The sequence below is a fragment of the Lepus europaeus genome, chromosome 12 (genome assembly GCF_033115175.1).
Source record: "Lepus europaeus isolate LE1 chromosome 12, mLepTim1.pri, whole genome shotgun sequence".
Lineage (NCBI taxonomy): Eukaryota > Metazoa > Chordata > Mammalia > Lagomorpha > Leporidae > Lepus > Lepus europaeus.
Window position 1 is genome coordinate 53,462,779 of NC_084838.1, and position 21,786 is coordinate 53,484,564.

The following is a 21,786-nucleotide window of genomic DNA, read 5'->3' on the forward strand; positions in this document are numbered from 1 at the left end:
AGGAAGATTTAAGAATTTAATACTTAAGAAGAAAATTAAATTTTCAATCTTAAACTCCAGAGACCCTTTAAAATAATTACATTTCATTCAGAAAGATCAGAATGGCATTGATCCTCTTTCAGAACTTATTCAAGGGCTTTTCTAGTCAACCTTGGAAGCCTCATTCAGAATCAATTTGATGCTCCTGTTTCTGTTTTCCATTATAAACCTACTTCCATGGGAATGTCAATTTAATATTGCTTTTCTATTTTTAGTGAAACTTGGAATTCCTAAATAAGAAAAAAATGAAATAAAACAATTTTGTATTATTCATATGTCTTTTATAATGAATTTTGGAATCAAAGTGCCTCCCACATATTATGGATATCTAATGACATTTCATTTTGTATTTCTTAAATGGCCATAACCATAAAATATTTATTTTGGCAAGAGGTAAAACAAATAATGGATATTGATGCAAGAACAAAGCTGTACCTGATAGCATTTAAAGTCATAATGAACATTTATATCATCCACACTAGTCTTCACAATATTAAAAATATTTTAACATTTTTACTTCTTCCAATTTTTATACTCTTGATGGCATTTGTGTAGGCTCATAACATCTTTGAGTGAAAAGGAGGCTTAGAAGGTAGTGTGGTTTAATGGAAAGTGAGGTAAGCCAGACTGTCTCTGCTCCTAAAGAGATATCCTGGATCTACTCTGAGTTATACCAGGCCATCTCCAAGATCCCTCCCTCCTTCAGTGATTTTGATTCCAGAGCATCATTTCTAACCACCTAACCCCAAAATTATAACCCACAAAACTTTTTTGCATAAAGATTCTGGCAGATGGATTCAGAAATTCCATGTGCATAAGGAAATTACTTTCTTTTGTGTTGGGAAATTATTAGTTCATTATATTGTTAACAAAATAATGCTGAATTAAATTTGACTTGTGTCTACAAACATATATATCCATACAAATGATTTTTTTCAAAGAAATACCTTATTTAGCATGTGGTTATTCCCATTTAAAAAATAATCAGGAATCCTCAGATGGCCTAGCAATTAAGATGCTGGTTGTGATGGCTCAATCCCATATGTGAGTGCTTGCATTTGAGTTCTGACTCTGCTCCCAATTCCAGTCTCCTGCTAATGTGCACCCTGTGAGGCAGCTACTGATGGACCAAGTAATTGGGTCCCTGCCTCCAGCATGGCAGTCCTGGATTGAATTCTTTGTCCTGCTCCAGCCTTGATCATTGTCTGGTATTTAAGAAGTGAACTGGGGGATGGAGAGTGCTATCTCTATCTCTCTCTCCCAAATAAATCAATAAAATTAATTTTAAAATCAGAGGAATTTCTTTTTATAAATTAGTTTGGTGGTTTGCTTTATTTAAAAAGTTGAGCACTATGCAAATTTGCCTCTGAGTACACAGTTTCCCTTGTAGCTAATCTAAATTCATAGACTATTCCAAGATGGGAATACTCATAGTTACTCATTTGAGAGAAGAGTTGTACATACCTGCACATGGTAGAAAAACACCCACACATACAAAGACCATATTTTTACCAAGACTTGAAGTAAGAAAATAAAAGAACTAGAATGATTTCTTGCCACCTCCACCCTAACCACACCTTCCTGCCTGAAGCCTATTGCCCAAACCTGGCTGTGCCCTAACTTCTACCTCTGAAATTTGAAAGAGATATAGAGAGGAAAAGATGAGTGACAATAAAATATCAGAAAGAGTTTCATGAAAAATAGATGAAAAGCAGGAAATTCAGTTGAGTAGGGCTTTCTGAGGGAATTGCTGTCATCTGGAAAGCAATTAAGACTGAAATCACTAGGGTTTTGCTCATTTTCATATTTCCTCTGCTATGCTGAAAAGCTGGATGAAGATCAAGCAATTCAGTTGAGTTAGAAAAATGGAGTCATTTTAATGACTTCAAATAAATTTTTATGTCTTGAACAACTAATAGTAGCTGATGAAATTCTTAGTTTTGATCATCTGGGTTGAGCATCTTAAAATTGATATCTAATGCTTTAATTTTATTCTCCTTATACCTCCAAGGTAGTATTTGATCTCTACAGAAATATAAATAGTTCACTTCCATAATGGCCTACTTTGTACTTATCTTCATTCTTCCTTCTCTTTACTCTGTCTCTTTGGCCTGTTTTTAGAGCATAAGTTTGCCAGGCCTTTTCAGCTATTGCGATTGCTTTGATTCAAGCAGTCTGCAGAGTTGTTTGAAAGACCAGGTAAGTTCAAAGACAGAACCCCAGGAAAAACAATAAAAAGGAAGTAAATGTGGTATATACAGAAAAATGTTTATATCAGAACATAGCCAATCAAGTCTTCAATTTATAAGTCTGTGTCAACAGGGCAGTTGGAGATGCTAGCTTGGCATCTGGGAGTTGGGGAAATGTGCTGAGGCTCTATGATTCCTGAGGATATCAAGTTAAATGAGGCCTAGGGTCAAGAGAGTTGCTGCTCCAATATAAAGCTGAAAAATTTTTGGTCTGGATATCAGTGTATTCTGCATTTATCTATGGAGTAGATTTGAGACAATTATTCAATTATTTGATATCCATTGCTTTTAAGCAGATTGACCATTTATAATTTTTCTCAACACTATTGTTTGTTTTTTTGCCACATTCAATCTCTCAAAATAAATATGGTTCATTTTTCATTTTTCATTCTGAAAAGTAAAGTGTAGATAAAAAACAACATAAAGCTTTCAAAAAGCATATAGTTCTAGGGTATTTGTAATTAATAATCAAGCTGCAATTTCGATAAGAGAAAAGGGGACCATCTATTACATTAGTATGAACAAGCAGTTTGGCTTATTAAATCTGAGCTGAGCCAATATCTTTGTCATATACCAGAAGCCTTGTCAGCATTACAGATGTAAAAAAGTGAAAATTTTACCAACATTAGCATTGATCTACTCACTCCTAATTGAGTGACTAAATTAAAGAATATTTCTGTCCTTAATAAGAATCAAAGTTGGAAAGAACTTAAAACATATGAAAAACTTCTCAGTTGGAAGAGGCTGGAAAAGAATTTGATTCAATTCTTACAATTTAGTACAATATGTGTTAAACATTTACATATGTAATGTATTGTAGCAGCAACAGACATCTAAGGCAAATGATACCTTCCTTCTGGCATTTTATGTAAGATACAATCATATAATTGTACATGACTGTAATGTAGGTATTGAAATAAAGTATAGATGGAAGCACATCATGATAAATCAAGACATAATCAGTCCTGAGATACAAATTAGTCCAAGTTTGGATCACATCTCCATCAAATAATTGTCAGAGGGATCCTGAGTAAATTACTAAAACTCTCTTAAGTTCATCTATAAAATAGGACTTATAGGAATTACTTTATGTGGTTATAATAAGGATGGATAGTATATGCACATTGCTAAACTAGGGTGTATACATTATTTTCCTTCTCAGAATAAGGTACAATTTGTTTTGGTGGTAAAAATCAGAAGAGGTATCATGGAGGAAGATACAGAGTTTTCTTTTTTTAAAAAAGATTTATTTATTTATTTATTTATCTGAAACACAGAGTTACGGAAAGAGAGGAGACAGAGAGAGAGAAGAGAGACAGAGAGAGATTAATCTTCCATCCATAATATCACTCCCCAAATGGCTGCAACAACTGGGATTCAGCTGGGTTGAAGCCAGGAGCCTGGGACTCCATACAGTCTTCCATATGAGGGACAGGAGACTAAATCCTCTGGCCATTCTCCTCTGCTTTCCCAGGCAAATTATCAGGGAACTGGGTTAGTAGTGGAGCAGCCAGGACTCAAGCTGACATTGATATGGGATGTCAACATCTCAGATGGCAGTTTAGCCCAACTTTGCCCTGGCACCAGCCTGAGCTGTAGAACTTTCAATGAAGATGTGCTGTCATGATTTCATTTGTAGAATGGAATGAGTAGAGTCACAGAATTGTTGAAGAACATCAGTGTTGGTCAATATTGAGTGGTCCAATACAATGAAACCTGAGAACATAGAGAGGTGGCATAACACCCAGAGCACAGAGAGGTAATTAGTGATGAGACTAAGAAGGTGATGTTTGGGGACATTTTGGAGAGATGGAGAAATGTGATTTGATCTTTACCAGAAAGACAGTGAAGGATGACTGTGAGCATTCAGGATACCACTGAATAACCTTTGTAAATGATGATATGGACATATATTCAGGCCATAATGGTAAGGATAGAGAGATAAAGAAATGGGTATTAGAAAGGATACTGTGGTAGAATTTGCAGAACAAGGCAAAAGTCCTTCTCTTTGGGAGGACCAAAATTTGTAAAATTTAGATACATTTCATCAAGCTTTTTTTCTTGTCTTAAGGTTTAGGGATTATTAACAATATTGCCAATTATTACAGTTGGCTAGCATTCTTTAATAACTAAGTCTAAGTCATGGCATCCTTCTCATAAAATGCTTGCCTATTTGTACTAAAGGAGATTTAATAATATATTTAAATCTTATGCTTGCAGCTATTTGGTCCAGAAGGCAATTGTCTCAAACTACCATCTACCAAAATAAGCTGCAGGATTCACTAAAACACAATATTGCTGTGTCTATGCCTTGAATTTCCAATAGGCCTCAGGGCACAGACAAAATTTGCTGGTGTAGAGACTATAGTTTAAGAACTAGTGGTATAGTATGTGGAAAAAACTTGTCCCATTAATTAAGGCCAAGTGGTTTTCTTCTAGGTAAGGTCTAATTGGGTTAGTCCTTTGGAGAGAATGGAAAAGTATATTAATCTTCCCTCAAAGAAAAATGATCACAAGTTTAACTTACTCTCCTTTATTGATACTGGAGCAGTGGTCTGGAAATTTCCTTCAGAATTTGAATTTGAAATTGAACTGTATTGTTACTTGCTGCAATCATAAATGAGTCATATTGATCCCAGGTTTAGGCTCATTTGGACAATTAGAAATTTCCATATGGAAGCGGGCTTCCATGTGGATAATATCCAATTATTTGCAGAAAATTGGGAGGAGAGGAATTGCATTTGATGGAAAACAAAATTTCACATGAGATTCTTTAACTGGACCCTCTGTCCCATGGAACTCTGAAATTTCCATATCATTACAAAGAAGTAATAATATAATGGTTTAGGACCGAGATGAAGAAGAAAGAGGAAGTGGAGGAGGAGAGTGGGGAGAGGGAAAAAAATCGAATCTCCTATCCAAGTATTAACCAGGCCCACTCTGCTTAGCTTCTGAGATCAGACAAGATGGGGTACATTCAGAATGGTATAAAAATTAAGAGTAGGGGTGTGAGAGGGAGAAGGAAGGGATGGAGCATGAGCTGGGGGAGTGCACGAGTGTCACTAGGTTCCTAAATCTGTATATATGACATACATGAAACTTGTATAACTTAAACAAACAAAATTTTTAAAATAAAATAAAAAATAAAAGTAAAAAGAATACTTACAAGCCCCCCAAAATTGAATTACTCCTAGTATGCCAGTTCTTTTTTTAAAAAGATGTATTTATGTATTTGAAAGGCAGAGTATCAGTGAAAGGTGGATGAGGGGGTGGGCAGATTGAGAGAGAGAGGAGAGAGAGAATATCTTTCATCTGCTTGTTCACTCGCCAAATGGCTGCAACAGCCAGGGCAGGGCCAGGCAGAGACCATCAGTAAATCCGTCTAGATCTCCCATGGTGGTAGAGGGGATAAGCATTTGGGTGATTCATTATCTGCTGCCTTCTCAGGCCATTAACAGGAAGCTCAATTGGAATTTGAGCAGCTGGGACTGTAACAAATGCTCTGATATGGGATGCTGGCATCTCAAGTGGCAGTTTAACCTGCTGCACTACAATATCAGCACTTAGTTCTTTAAGCAATTGAATTTGGTGCATGAGGTAGAATATATGTCAGAGATGATTGTCAGGTTTTATCTTAGGGGACTAGTGGAGAGAACCATCTACCAAGATAGGAAACCTTGGAGGAGAAACAGATTTTGGCCAGGAAGATAATTAAGTTGAATTGAAATAGCCAGAGTGCATTCCAATTCAAGATCTTCTACAAACAATGTGAGATTTGTGGGGTAAAGTCAAATTTGGTACATGGACTGTTACATACATAATTACAGCTATGGAACTGGATGGGCTTTCCTGGGAAGAGATTACAGAATACAGAATACATTACAGAGATTACAAAAACAGAGGAATTTGTTCTTAATTTGTTAAAAGGAGAATATATTAAAAGTTTTTTTCTTAAATAAGAGTAGAAAGAGTTTGGACAATTTGAAGTATGGAGAACTTTATTGTTAAGGCAACATTATGGGCATTTAAGGACAATATTGGAATATTTAAGGACAATATTGAAAGCTTTTAACATAAATTGAAATTGAGGTATCACCATGAAATACTCCTTGAAGCTACTAGAGAAAAATTGTAGTAAGTAAACTGATCTCTATTATGTATTTATGACTATATTTTTATGTTCTTTGTATACTAAAAATAATCTATTTTTAACAATTAACTATTTTTCAAACATTTAAAATTATTTCATAGGGCCTCAAACTGTTGAACCAACTTTATAATGAGAGAAATCACGTTACTAGAAACAATGACGATATTTTTTATATCTAGGGTTTATCTCTGCTTTGAACCTACATATCATGTGAAGAATCAGAATACAAAAGTCAGAGGACCTTGTAAAGATGACTCAAGCCAATTCTCATTTTAGAGGTTAGAAAAGGTGAAGCCCCAAATAGTAAGTCAATGTGCTAAAGATTAAGTAAAGGCAAAGTATAGACAAGAATCTCAATCTCTTGAGACCAACTCTAGTGCTCTTTGCCCTAAAACAGGCTGCTTACTCTCCAAAAGGACCTGTTCCTCCACCCAAAAATCCTTTCACTGCAGGTGGAGATTAGACTTTACGAAGGCACACTTCCAGAGCCAGCGCTATGGTGTAGTGGGCTAAGCCTCTGGCTGCAGCACCTACATTCCATTTGAGCACAGGTTCATGTTCTGGCTGCTCCTCCAATCCAGCTCTCAGTTTATGGCCTGGGAAAGCAGTAAAAGATGGCCCAAGTGCTTGGGCCTCTGGACTCATGTGGGATACCCAGAAGAAGCTCCTGGTTCCTGGTTTGGATCAGTTCACCTCTAGCCATTGTAACAGTTTGGGAAGTGGACCAGGGGATGGAAGACCTTTCTTTCTGTCTCTCCCTCTCTCTGTCTGTAACTCTACCTTTCAAATAAATAAACATAATCTTAAAAAAAATGGAGGCACACTTTCACATTTCTCTTTACTCTAAAGCTTGAAAAGCAGAAAACAGAAATCCCTAATCCAGAAACGGATATAGGAAGCATTCCCCGCAACCACTCACATAAATGAGATTCAGGGTCTTCAACATCCTAAGTTGAAAAATGGACAGAGTAAATTAAATCCAAGAACTGTGACTGAGAAAAACAGAATTTCTACTCAGCACTTTCCTTTTCTACCCTTAATAAAACTTAGGCTGCTACAATACATAATGCCACTTTGAAAACTGAAGTCATCAAAAGATTATTTTGCCAATACTGATGTTAAACTGATTGGAACAGATTCATTCTGGTTTCAAGTAGATGCTACTTTAGACTATATATAAGGCATGGGTATATACATACATATGTATATATAAACCCATAATTATATGTTATATGTATTTTCTCACCCTCTCCTATCTCCTCTACAACTAGCTTTTTAAATGAAGGCCAAAGAAAATAAAATAAACAGATCAGTGTGTGATTTGTGAAGTATCCTGTGACATTTCATGCAAAGGAAGAGAAATTCATAGGAGGTAAGAAAAAAGAAAAGAAAAGGAAAGAAAGCAAAAGAAAGAAAGAAAGGAAGGAAGGAAGGAAGGAAGGAAGGAAGAAAGAAAGAAAGAAAGAAAGAAAGAAAGAAAGAAAGAAAGAAAGAAAGAAAGAAAGAAAAAGAAAGAAAAGAAAAGAAAGAAAGATTAATTAAATGCCACAGGCAGTTGAAGAGTGCCAAGCCTTCTGGCATTATGGATACTTGGCCAACTTCCTCTATAAAGGGTTGGGCTCTGCCAATAGAAATTGCTGCTGTGTTTGATTGAACATTTCTGCTTATTTTTCAAAGCAGAGTTCTACTTCTTGATACAGCCATGATTCCACAGAGTCCACCAGAAGCATGGAGTCTTAGTGGAGTTGAGATTAGGTCACTGGATGTCAGAGCCCTTTCTCCTTCCTTCCACAGACCATCATATCAGTTTTCTAATTAGCATCTTCCAATTTAATTTAATTGTAATCCACCATAAGGAGTTCAAATGGCATATACTCAAACACCTGGGTCCCTTTCTCTTTCCAAGAGCCTCTTTCTTTACAGATAATAACTGACACTCAGCATAAGTAGAACTAGGGAATTCTTATATAAAAAATACACTTAAGATATTCCCATCCAGGACTTTAATTATAGAAACAAAATTGAGTAATTATAAAATAAATATTCTTTTGCAAGTTCTTATATCTGTTCTTTGGATTCATAAATGAAATTTGAGGTAGAAGTTAAAACTGAGTTTACTGTGTACATAAAATTGAAATACTGTATTTCCAAATCAAATTTTACATGAGATTCCTTTTCCCCAATAAATGTATACTGTGTAGATCTTGTTCTTTTGGACATTTTGTACCAGCCTGTCTCAACTCTTCAAGTGCTATCTTCCAAATTTAAAAATATGGAGAGTAGAGAATTCTAAGGACTTGGCTCATATTAAATCTCAAGAATCTGCCACAAAAGATAAACCTGAGTCATCTTGATATCCCCACTTGTGTGAGAAGTCATCAACATAAGTGTCAATTTGAGTGAAGTAGAGCAAAGGTAGGATTACCCCACAGCTTGAATTGACTTTCCCAAGTGCTGAATCACTCCCAGTTGCACCATCTTTAATCCTATTCATCTGACTTCTGGCAAGTACCTTATCGTGCTTGCTCAGCCCTGGACCTGTTTTGGTCCTTCTGGAGACTACATGCAGATTCCTGGAGTCTCAGTTTTCAAAGAGGTCTCTCTATAAAGTGAGTCATCCCCTGTAGGTGAGCATAGTACCCTCCACATGCATGTGAAAATTCATGTGTCAGTGCAGGTCCTAGAGTTTTATTCAGAAATACTCTTTTAACTCTGCATTGAAAGCAGGAAGAAGCATTTTTTTCTGCATACTCACCTTCTCCCATCTCCACTCCCATCTTCTCTATATTTTCTCAAAAGTTGCAATCAATTAATCTCAATGACAAGAAGTTAATTTCTCTATGTAAAACGATTTTTCTTTCTAATTTATCAATTTATAAAGTCTTATACATGGTTTTTTTTTAATTATTTATTTATTTATTTATTTTGACAGGCAGAGTGGATAGTGAGAAAGAGACAGAGAGAAAGGTCTTCCTTTTTGCCGTTGGTTCACCCTCCAATGGCCACTGCGGCCAGCACATCTCACTGATCCGAAGCCAGGAGCCAGGTGCTTCTCCTGGTCTCCCATGTGGGTGCAGGGCCCAAGCACTTGGGCCATCCTCCACTGCCTTCCCGGGCCATAGCAGAGAGCTGGCCTGGAAGAGGGGCAGCCGGGATAGAATCCGGCGCCCCAACCGGGATTAGAACCCGGTGTGCCGGCGCTGCAAGGCGGAGGATTAGCCTGTTAAGCCACGGCGCCGGCCGTCTTATACATGTTAACCCTAACATTAGTTCAAGTACTCAACTACTGGAAGACTGCTAATTGTCCTAGGATCTGAAAGACAGACATTGGACTTTAAATAATGGAGTAACTTCTGCTCTTGATGGGTCACGTAAGCTTTAATACAATTATAGAGGCACTGTAAGCAGAACTAGCTAACCCAAATTTTTAAAATGATGTATATCAATTTCCATAGTAAACCAGGAGTGTAAATTTAATGTACAGCAATGGAAAATGCATTTTTAGATTGAACAGATTCATTACTTGGACCATCTATGTGGTTACATGTTTTTAACTTTCTTCCAACCTCATTGTATTTAATTTACTTTAATGTTCTTTCTTATGTCATAAACTATTTTTCTGGTTTATGTCCTTCTACTTCTCATCTTACACTTTTATATATTGCAACTGCAAAGTACCTTATACTCTACAAAGGAATTTTATACATATTTCTTCTTTAAAAGACTGATTGGAAAGGCAGACTGATAGGCTGGTGGTGGGGGTGGTGGTGGGGGGTGATAGAAAGAGACAGAGAGAGAGAGAGAATCTTCCATCTGCTTGTTCACTCCCCAAATGGCCACAAAATCTGGTGCTAAGCTGACCTAAAGCTGGGAGCTGGGAGCCAGGATTTCCATCTGGGTTTCCCATGTGGGTGGCTGGAACTCAAGTACCTGAGCCATCATCTGTGGCTTTCCAGGCACATTGTCAGGAACCTGTCAGAATCAGAACAGCTGGAGCTTGCATTGGAACTCCAATGTGGGATGTGGGTTCCACAAGCAGTGACTTAACCCTCTGCACCACAACACCCACCCCGTAGCCTTCTATTTTTGATCCAACATTCAATAAAACTGAGAGATTTTAAGTACTATCTCCCATTTTTCTGTTGAGGAATCAAGGTAGAAGAGCTCCAATGATTTCTCACGGGTCACATTGCCACAATATGGACAAAACTGTGACTAGAAATTTGTATTTCTAATTCCAAGTTCCCTCTTAACAGCTTACCACTGTTTCTAATCATCACCACTTGCTTTTCTGTCTCTAAACCCTTGTGTACACTCTATTTGAATGAGAGAAGGAAGCAGGAATGTGGCTCTCAGGGGAGTTGTGAGATAACAGAGTAAGTTGACTTCAGTTAAAGTAAAATATCTCCATATGATGAAGTTTGATGCAAAACGGTATTTTAATCATCTCTTTTGCAATATAAGTATTCTACCTAATATACCCAACAGTACAGATTCATACTTGAGTCATGACTTTTGTGAAAATTTTCCCTCTCTCTTCCTTTCTCTTCTCTTCCCTTCCATTCCCTCCACTCCCCTCTCTTCCCTTCTCTCCTCTCCTCTCCTCCCCTCCCCTCCCCACCCCTCCCCTGTCGTCTAGTCTCCTCTCTCCTCTCCTCTTCCTCTCTCTGTCTCTTTCTCTTTCCTCCTCTTCTTCCTCCTCCTCTTCCCCTGTTCTTCTTCTTCTTGTTCTCTCTCTCTCTCTCTCTTTCCCAATTTATCTTCCCAATATTGAGATGCCTAAGAAATAGTTATTCTTTAAAGTTCTAAAAACAGTTCTTTTCCTCCTGCCAAAAGTTTGATCTTATATACCCTTAAATATAACCAGGCCTACTAAGAAAGTAATGTGCTGAGACTTCAAAGCCCAGCCATGAAGAAATCCTGGGAGCTTTTGTTCCCTTCCTGCTGGATCTATGAGCTGCTATGCACAAAGCCCAAACTATCCCTGAAGAAGACAGAGGTCTTATGATGAGGTCTTGGAAGAGAAGAGGCCAGATGAAAAGAGACTTGAGAAAGGGAGACTATCAAGTTCACCAAGATATCATAATTGGTTTTACACCCTAATCTGAATCTTCAATAACTCAGAAAGCCCCTGAAAACTTTGGTCAGCTAACAGGCCAATTTGGAGCAGATTTGGGTGAACTAAGACTGCATAATGGTAGAAAGTATATGGTGGTCAGTAAGTAAGAGAAAGAGAATTTATGCCAAAAATGAAATAGGCACCCTTGAGTTATTATTATATGGTTAAAATGAAAAAGAAAATACAGAGAAAGAGAAAGAGAAGGCAATGGTTATTAGATTTCAAATTCAGTTCTATGTAACCCTGAATGTTTTTTCTTGGGTTCTAGCTTTTGTTTAAAATAGAGACAATTGTTGCCCAGGTTTACCTGGGCCTAAGACTTCCACAAGTGCATCATTTTTAGGTGTAAGAATTACAAAGAAAACTCAATGATGATAACTCACAGAGTTATGCTCTTGGGGGCGGGACTATGCAAATAATCATGGTAAACCTGAAGATCTTCATATTTCCTGAAAAGAGCACATAGTTTGAAGTGGGAGCTATTTGAGACTTCTTCCCACAGTTTAACTGGTAAGGACTCTGTCAGACTTGTAGTTAGAGTGCAGGGGAAAAAAACTCTTACATATATGTCCATGGATTGGTTCTGGGCCCTCTAATTCTCTACCATCCAAAAGAGAAAAGCTGGACCATCACTTATCATCTATTATTTATCCTTGGAGTGTCTGTCTACCTAGAATTCCCACAAAACCTTGGATAAAGCTAAGAAATTTGGAAGAAACATGTAAGTTAAAACGAGCTCAAAGTCACTTGCTTCTTCTATTTATTTATTTGGTCTGAGATGATTCCCACATTCACTTACCATATGGCATTAAATCATTCTGGTCCTTGAGTTATTATTACATGATTCAAAGAGTATAATTTACAGAACTGCCAGCCGAGGCTGCACTCTGTCCCACACCAAAAAAACGACCGCAAGGAGGGGAGAAGAAAAATGACTGCTTCCTGGTAGCCCGTATTTACGCAATTTTCTCCCACCGCAGGTTGTTTTGGCAGTCTAGACAGAGCCTTGTAAAATACTTCCCTGATGTCATCCACATCCTTCCTTGATAAGTTCAAAATGAGTCCGAAGCAAGCACAGCTCCTCCAGCAATGTCCTACAAGTAATTAGTGCAGTGCCGCCCTAAGAGTCTTTTGGACTCCAGTGATTTCCACATGAGAGGAGTGGACGGATGAGTGGACCCCAGATTATGTAAATATGTGGCAGGGCATGCCATTGCTGAAGGGAAGGAACTAATGCACATATGGATATTTCAGACTTTAAAAGACCTCTGTGGAAAACAAAACAGGTTAGAGAGCAGAAAGCTGAGATTCAGGGAAAGAAAGATTAAGGGAATTATTTTCCTATGGAAGCCAAGGACACACTCTGGAATAAATGGCTCTTTAAAAGGCAATTTCAAATTGTTTCTATGGGAAGACACTGAATCATATTTCTATATCTTTAGAGGAGAAATGTGTTTTTTGGTTAGGACTTGAAATTCAGGATATGAGTTGCAATTTATTCGCCCATCATTTTATGTATTTATCCATCAGTAGACTAATAAATTTCATATGCCAACATATATACAAGAGGATAGGGCATTTTAGTCTTCTCTGACAGAACACGAGATATACAAGACACATTCAAAGAGTTGTCAGGTTTAAGCCTTACTAAAAGTTGATCCCAGTTCATTAGAAAAAAATTTCTTTATCCACAGACACAAGGACAGACACATCCTTCTAGTAAGTGTTTGAAAATTTCCTTTGTCCCTGATTTTTTTCCACATGTTTGAATGTTTTTAACCTTCAGCTGGAAGTGAAATAAACTACTTCTCATCCTGTACTTTTAATATTCTTTTACATCTAGTTAGATTCTCCAAAAATAAAATTACATACAGGAAATAAGATAAACCTGATTTAGTTTCTCTGCATTTTCTCTGTAATTGATTTTTTTCAGGAGAAAAAAATCAGAAAATACTATCACATGTGGTTTCTTCCTGCTTCCTAACGTGTTTCTCAACTCCTCAGCCTTCTTTTTTTTTCCCTCTATGCTGTCTTGTTCAGGCTCTTTTTCTTTCTCCCTAGGCTGTTTTAATAGCTTCCTAAATGTTCTGTATAGCTCCCACCCTTTGCCTAAACACAGATCTAATTATGTTTTCTCCAAAGCCATGTGATGGTCTCTAAACCCTCTGCTGAGCCAGCCAAACCATCAGTCTCACTCTGTGGTATGCCGTTTCTACACTCTGCAGGAGCTACCCCTTCCAACACTGCTTGTCCTCCAAGTTCCCTGACACATCCAATGGCCTTGGCCAATTCCTGCCCCTTCTTCAGGAATGCACCTCACTTTGTTTGCCTGCAATATTGCTACTTATTCCTTAGGAAACAAACCTCATGCACTCTTTCTAGAAATCTATGTGGTCCTACTGGACTCTTTTAATTGACCAGTCCTGGTTCCACATCCCACAGATGATACCACATAAAAACAGGCCTTGGTCACCCTTGTAATGACCACAGCTTCTGGCTGAACTCACTACTGTTCTGTATCTCAAGTTTGCCTCCCTGAACACTATGCCATCCCAGGCTCTGACTTCTACTCCGTCCCTCATCCATCTCTGACTCTGACATCTGACTTTAGTTTTCAATTACCATTTACATCATCTGCCTTGACAATTTCACTCTCAGTCGTGGAACTAATTACTTGATCAGAGTTTCTAGGCTGGCACCTTGGCCAAAGTTTACCTCAACAAAGAGTTCCTCAGTATCACTTCTTGGTCTTTTGGCAAAGATCAAGTGTAAAGAGCACCCCAGTTCCACCAGGGAACCCATAAAACTGTGTGCTCTGTTATCTCTAGTAAAGAGCACCTTGTGTTTTCTTTATATCTTTAGTATGCAGTAAGTCCCCCAAAAGCAATCACGTTGTCTTATTCTTTTTTTTGCTATCCTTTTGGTGTAATTTACTGTCTGATATATAGCAGTGTTAGTCAAATGAGTGGATATCACTTCCTAATTTCTGACCACCTGTGTTATCAGCTTGCTTGTAATAACAATATTTTCAGGTTAATTTGGTAAGGTAACTAGCTGTTATGGTGCTTGACATGTCACAATAAATGTAAGTAGTGTTTGCAATTTTTAAATGGAAAAAAAGAGAAGACAATTTAGAAGACAAAACTACCGTGGCTATGTACTTGTAAATTCAGCACTGTGAACCCAAGTGGGAGGGTAAAGGTAACACTGTCTTAATTAAAAACAGGTGACAGTATGGAAAAAGGACAAAAATAAGAAATTTCCAAACATGTACCAAAGAGAGATAAGATTAAAAATGTGATTTTCAAACTGTTTAAAAAAATCCATTGACTTACAAATATATCCAGAAAGAATTTAATAAGAGCTTAAGAAAAGTAACAATAACTTAGTTTTTAAAGAAGATTAAAAAAAACTTATTTGAAAATAAGAATTACAGAAAGAGAGGGAGAGATTAGACAGAGAGGGATCTTCTGTTCGCTGGTTCACTCCCAGATGGCTGAAATGGCCAAGGCTGGGCCAGGTTGAAGCCAGGAGCCAGGAACTTCCTCTGGGTCTCCCATATGGGCGCAGGAGCCCAAGCACTTGGCCTGTATTTTTCTGCTTTTCCAGGACATTAGCAAGGAGCAGGATTGGAAGTGAAGCAGCTGAGATTTGAACATGCACCCATATGGGATGTCGGCCCTGCAGATGGAGCTTAACCTGCTTTGCCACAGTGCTGGCCCAAAATAATTTAGTTTTTAGAGATATGGATCCTCAGTAATATTAGTCATGGGTATATCATAAATAAATACAGTGAATAACAAATCTAAATGTCATTAAAGAAGCTTGATAGCTGTTCCTTCTCTTTACCAATTATATTTCTATCATTCACTCACTCATGGTTTCAAAGACTACAAAAGTGCCACACATATCATATTCTGAGAGAAGGAAACCTATTCAAGGTACAATTCCATAAAAGGATTAGCTGCCCAATTTTGTCTTCTATAGGAACTTAAGTCCTAACATAATGAATGAGAGTCTCTATATAATTCAATTCTACTTATAACTAGGAAAATTAAAATTAAACCCACAATAAGATACCACTTTCATCCATGAGTTGCAATACTTAAAGCACATGAGAATAGCAGATTTTTGTATGGAAATAGAGAAAACTGCACTCTTACACAATGCTGGCACAAGTGTCAATGGCTAAAGTCACTCCCAATAATTTAATTAATATACTCACACAGAAAAATTAAAAATGTATATACACTATGACCAGCAGTCCCACCTGCTTCTTAAAAATGAAGACAAAATCTCAATCTATATATAACTTGTATCTCCATTGCAACATACTTTTGTATCAGCAAATAAAAAAAAAAAGAAAAACTCCCTAATGCATGCTTGTAGATAAGAAACTAGATGAATTGTGATATATTTATATAAAATTCTGGTGCCATTAAAAGCAGCAAGTATGCATCTAAATCCATAATGAATGAGTGAAAAATATGACTTAAATTTACTTATGTTAATTTAAAAGCACAAAAAATATAGGTACTACTATATGTATGTAAATGGGTGAATACATTTTGAAAGTGTTCATCAAAACTCATTTTGGGGGCCAGCATTGTGGCAGAGTGGGTAAAGAAAGCGCTGCCTGCAATGCCGGGATCCCATATAGGTACCACCTTATGTCCCAAATGTTACACTTCTGGTCCAGCTCCCTTCTAATGGACTGGGGAAAGCAGCAGAAAATAATCTAAGTGCTTGGGTCCCTGCTCCCCACATGGAAGACCTGGAGAAGCACTTGGCTCCTGGCTTTGAACTGGCCTAGCCCTGGGGAGTGAACCAGCAGATGGAAGGTATCTCTGTCTGCCCCTTTCTCTCTCTGTAACTCTGACTTTCAAATAAATAACTCTTTTAAACAAGCTCATTTTGGTCATAGTTCCTGGGAAAACCAGGAGAGGAATTATCCTCTGGGGGTCATATTTTAGAGACATTTAGATTTATCTGTAATTTTTTATTTCTTAAAAACACTGGCATCGAGCAACTCTGACAAAGCATTAACAGTTGTTAATTGCAGGTGGTGGGAATATGGCTATTTATTACATTATCCTTTGAACTTTTCTATTGTTTTTATTTCTCTAGAAAATATACAAATGAGGTCAAGCTAACACTAACACTGAAACCACAATGTCTTGCAGTGCCCATCTGCCAACTCAGGATTCCAGTCCAAGCAAAAAAGACACAAAGACCTTCCACATACTTGGAGTATGGCTAATTTTCAAGAGGTAATTACAGTTATTGAAGAAAAGGAGATACAATTCCAAATCACAGCAAATACTGCGAAGGTGCAAAGAGGCACAGTGATGGAGAATGCGGGTATGGAGGGAATGAGGAAATCTGCAGCAGAGACTGACCAAGGCTGCCTTCCCTTATGTTGGTAATATTTACACCAGCATGAAAAGCGAGGAAGAATTAGCCTTTTAGAGTTAGGAGAGAGGAGGGAGACTGAGGAAACAGCATTTGGGTAGGTCCCAAAGTGGGCAAGAGCTTGGGGCAATTGTAAAAGTCCGTGGGACTGAAGAGCAGTTTTGTTGAGATTTTATCCAAAGTACCTCAGGATGTCAATGAGCGTTACCTGGACCTTCCTTTCTTCATGCTCATTGTCCTGTAAGTCTCACTGGGCACCCAGGAACAGGCATTATCCTCCATCTCATGGGGCCTAAGTCCAGAGCGGTAGACATGTGTATAGGGAAGCAATTCAGTGCACAAGGGCGTTGTAGAGGCTAAAGAAAATGATGTGGGGCACAAATTAGGGTCAGAAACCCTGCTTGGAGGGAAGGCTCCTTTCAGAAGCACTGCCCTGGTTCACCGAGAGCACTGTTCACAGTGCAGTGTATGATTTATAACCCCAACTGCCTTCTGCTGCCTGGTGTGCTTCTGAACTCATGCAAAGGGCTAATGCCCATCCAATATCAGTGAACAGGAAACAACAAAGAAAAGTTAACCTCTTTCCTGTCATCCTCAGATCCCACCTTCCCCCCGATTGCCTCTGCCATGTGGTTTTTCCACAGCCTGTCTGAGCAGGTCATTCCTAAAATCCCTGTCAACAGAATTAGACCAGGTTCCTTAGAATGACATATGCCACCCTTCTTGGTCTGGGTTCACTTGTCTGCCCAGCCTCCTCCCCCTCCACTTTCAATGCACATCGTCCTCCAGAGCCACCTGAACTCAGCTGTGTTCCCTGAACACCTCAAGTTCCCTCTAGCCTCTGTGTTTGTCTCTTGTAATTCCTGTTCCCCTGCCTGGTATGTCCCTTCCTCTGCTGCTAACTACAAAGGACGATTATCCTAGCCATGAAAACTTCCCTGACCTCCAAGCAGAGATGACCTCTTTGAAACTATTGTTAAGGATTGTTTGCAGCTGTTTTTATGCTAAACTGCTTTTTTCACTATCAGGATTTCTTTATGTTTGATTTCTGTACCTCTTATGTAACACTATACCTGACCTACAATGGGCACTCAGTAGTGATTTGGTGAAATGAAGTAAAGATTTATCTGCAAGATAAAAATCCCAGAAAGTAAATATTTAAACCAGTAGGGATAATCATCAGCATTAACAGTTGTTTTGGATTATCTGTGGTCTTAGTGCTCGCCATTCAAGTAGCTAATCAACAGTTACCATTAACTGTACTGCTAGGACAGGAAAGAATGCAGGCTTTTCCAGGCAGAAATAATAGGAATACAAACATTACAGTAGCAGAAAGGTCTTGGCAGGTGCAAATTACTATAATAAATTTTTCCAAAATCTCTCATGTGGGAGACTTGGAAGAAGCTCCTGGCTCCTGGCTTCAGATCGGCGCAGCTCTGGCCATTGTGGTCAGTTGGGGAGTGAACCAGCAGATGGTTCACTCTTTCTCTCTGCCTCTCCTCTCTCTTAAAAAAAATAAATAAGATAAATCTTTTTTAAAAATGTTGGTTTATTATATATCACCTGAAAATACTGAAAGAAAAATAAAAGAATTAATTATGATTCTGTTTTTGTCGTTGGTGAGAGCTCTCTGCCTCTATGAACCATCATATGTAGTGTTTTCTGGTTAGACTTGGTATTTTTAATCTTTATTTTAAGCTCCTCTAAAAGTAATAAATGAGGATCCAAAATACTTCTGAGTGCTGGGCTTGATGTTGAGAAGGCTGTTTAATTCTATTAACTCACATATAAAGCAACTACTATGTGGTAGGCAATACAGATATAAAAATACACAGAAAAAACATGTTCTTCATAGTTCCTATTCTGGTAGAAGAGACAGCAATAGGGCTGGAGTTGTGGTGTAGTGAGTAAAGCAGTTGCCTGTGACACTGGAATCCCATATGGGCTCCAGTTCGAGATCCAGCTGCTCCACTTTTGATACAGCTCCCTGCTAATGCTCCTGGGAAGGCAGCAGGGGATGCCCAAGTGCTTGGGCTGCTGTACCCATGTGGAAACCTGGAAGAAGCTCCAGGTTTCAGCTTAGCATAGTCCTATTGCAGCCATTTGGGAAGTTAACCAATGGATGGAAAAGCTCTCTCTGTCTTTCCCTCTCTCTATAACTCTGCCTTTCAATAAACAAAAAATAAATCTCAAAAAAAGGAGAACAGTATAAATAATTGAAAGATTATGGTGTAGAACATCAAAGTATGTTGCTGGAGATGTTGTCTGGGTCAGAAAAGATTCTAGATAGTCCTCTCAGTAGTATTTGAAGGATTAATCTTCTCCCCAACCCTCTGCTTAAAATCCTCACTTAGGTGCTCCCAAAAGAAAATAAAAATTATCTCCAAGGATCCCATTTGGATTTTCCACTTGAATATTCATTTTTGTTTTAGTCAAAATAAAGTGAACAATAAATTTACACTAATGTTTTCTATAATCAATAAAGTTGCGAGGTAGATGAACTTGCTATGTCTCTCAATTAATGGTCTCCTGTATCTGTGTCAAGTGACTAATTTGATGATAAGGCAACCTTTTATATGGATATTTTACATTTAAGCATTGTTGTTACTCAGTAAGCAGTTTAGAGCTCTCTACAGACCATTCTTGCTTAGCCATATTTATAACATTTTATAAACAATGGGACAAACCTCCTGTCATCATAGCAATGCCTGTACAACTCAGTTCCTGGGTGCTCCCATCAGGAAGAACAGGGAAATCTCAATGCTATTTTCAGCCAGCAGCACCTCTCAGAAGAGGTATCAAGTAAGCCAGAGCACAGACATCAAAAGAACTCAGAACAGCAGACGGTTCTATTGTGGTGTTCTATAAAGAGCAAAAATTGCTTCAAAATTAAAAATTACTTTAGTATTGTGATTTAAAATGTCCAGAAGCATTGTCTCTTGCACTCTAGAAAGCTAATCCTTTACTGTAGTGAGCAGCCTCTTCAACACAAACTCTGCCATTGACTTTGGTCTCAAGTAGTGAAAAACAATGGATTACTTGGAAGATGGTTTTTTACTTCAAGCAGTCATTTGCCCAATCCTGGGCATAAAATTGGAATCCAAAGAGGATGAATAGTATTATAATCCATATCCTCTCAAGGGAGAAGCAGTTAAAAGTAATAATTATAACAACTTTTATAGTACTGTTCTGAGCCAGTCTCTTTCACAGGCATTAACTAATTTAATCCTCTTAATTATCTACAGTGGCGGTACTATTTTCCTCAAAGACTGAGTATTAGGGATGTTAACTTAATGACAACAAAATGGTAGGAAGACATTAGTATATCTATCTTGCCAGAATTCATCTAAATGCTGGTAGAGTGGTTATGTTTCTTCGAACAATATTTCTTTTTTCTTTTTTGAAAGGCAGAATTACAGAGAGGCAGAGGCAGAGAGAGAGAGAGAGGGAGAGAGAGAGGTCTTCCATCTGCTGGTTCACTCTCCAGATGGCTGCAATGGCCAGAGCTGCACTGATCAGAAGCCAGGAGCCAGGAGTTTCTTCTGGGTGTCCCATATGGGTGCAGGGGCCCAAGGGCTTGGGCCATCTTCCACTGCTTTCCAAGGCCATAGCAGAGAGCTGGATCTGAAGTGGAGCAGCTGCCACCCATATTGGATGCCAGCACTGCAGGAGGCGGCTTTACCAACAGCACTGGCCCCAACTGTTAAATATTTTAATCAGAATATGTTATGCTGGCACAAATGCTTTCAAGTATATCCTCTTACTTAATTTTCATAATTTGCAAAAGACAAGGACTGGGAGAGGCAGAAATATTCAGGATTGAATCCAGTTTCACAACTTCTCGGATGGGTGGTCTTGGATGACTGAGTCCTGGTATATTCTTTGTGTCTCCTTTTTGTCTTACTCTTCAATTGTTTCTTTCTCTCCCCCCACCTCTTCAAATCTTTCTCACGAATGTCTTCCCACTTCCAGCTTGCACTGTGTCTCAGTGGATTCATCAGCTGCCCCTGAGGCTGGCATCCCATACCAAGTCTGGGCTGCTCCACTTCCAATCCAGTGTCCTGTTGATGCACCTGGGAAGGTAGCAGATGATGGCCAAAGTACTTGAGCCCTTCACTCATGAGGGAGACCAGGATAGAGTGTAAGATCATCACAAAACACAGCAAACACTGGAGTAAGGGAAAGGGTTTATTGGAGAAAACCTAGCAGGCTGGAGGGAAGGGGCGAGGAAGGAAAAAGAGAGAAAAGTGTAACAGAGAAAAGGAAAGAGAGAGAGAGAGAGAGAGAGAGACAGAGACAGAGAGAGAGAGAGGAGCTAGTGAGGAGAGAAGAGGCGGCTAGAGAGAAGAGGAGGCTAGAGAGAAGAGAGAGCGAGCAGGAGAGAGGAGCCAAGAGGAGCAGAGAGAGGAGAAAAGAGAGAGTGAGCAAGAGAGAGAGATGAGAGAGAGGAGAGAGCGGGTGAGAGAGAGCCAAGAGAGCTCGAACAATATTTCCTTGAATGGGAGCTGAGAATCCAAGCTCATTAGCCAACATGTTTTCTATTCTCTTCAGAGAAGTCTTTTTTTTTTTTTTTGAAAGCTTTTATCTAATCAATATAAATTTCATAGGTACAGCTTTAGGAATATAGCGATTCTTCCACCCATACCTGCTATTCCCACCCCCACTTCTGTCCTACCACCTACTCCCTCTCCCACCCCATTTGTAGTCTTTACTGGTCCAGTTACCTGAAAGCTGGGGTCAGGCGGAAATGAAGTCCAGGTGAAATTGATACTTTAGCAAAGTAGGAAAACCTTTGCTTATTGGCCAGATATTTTGTT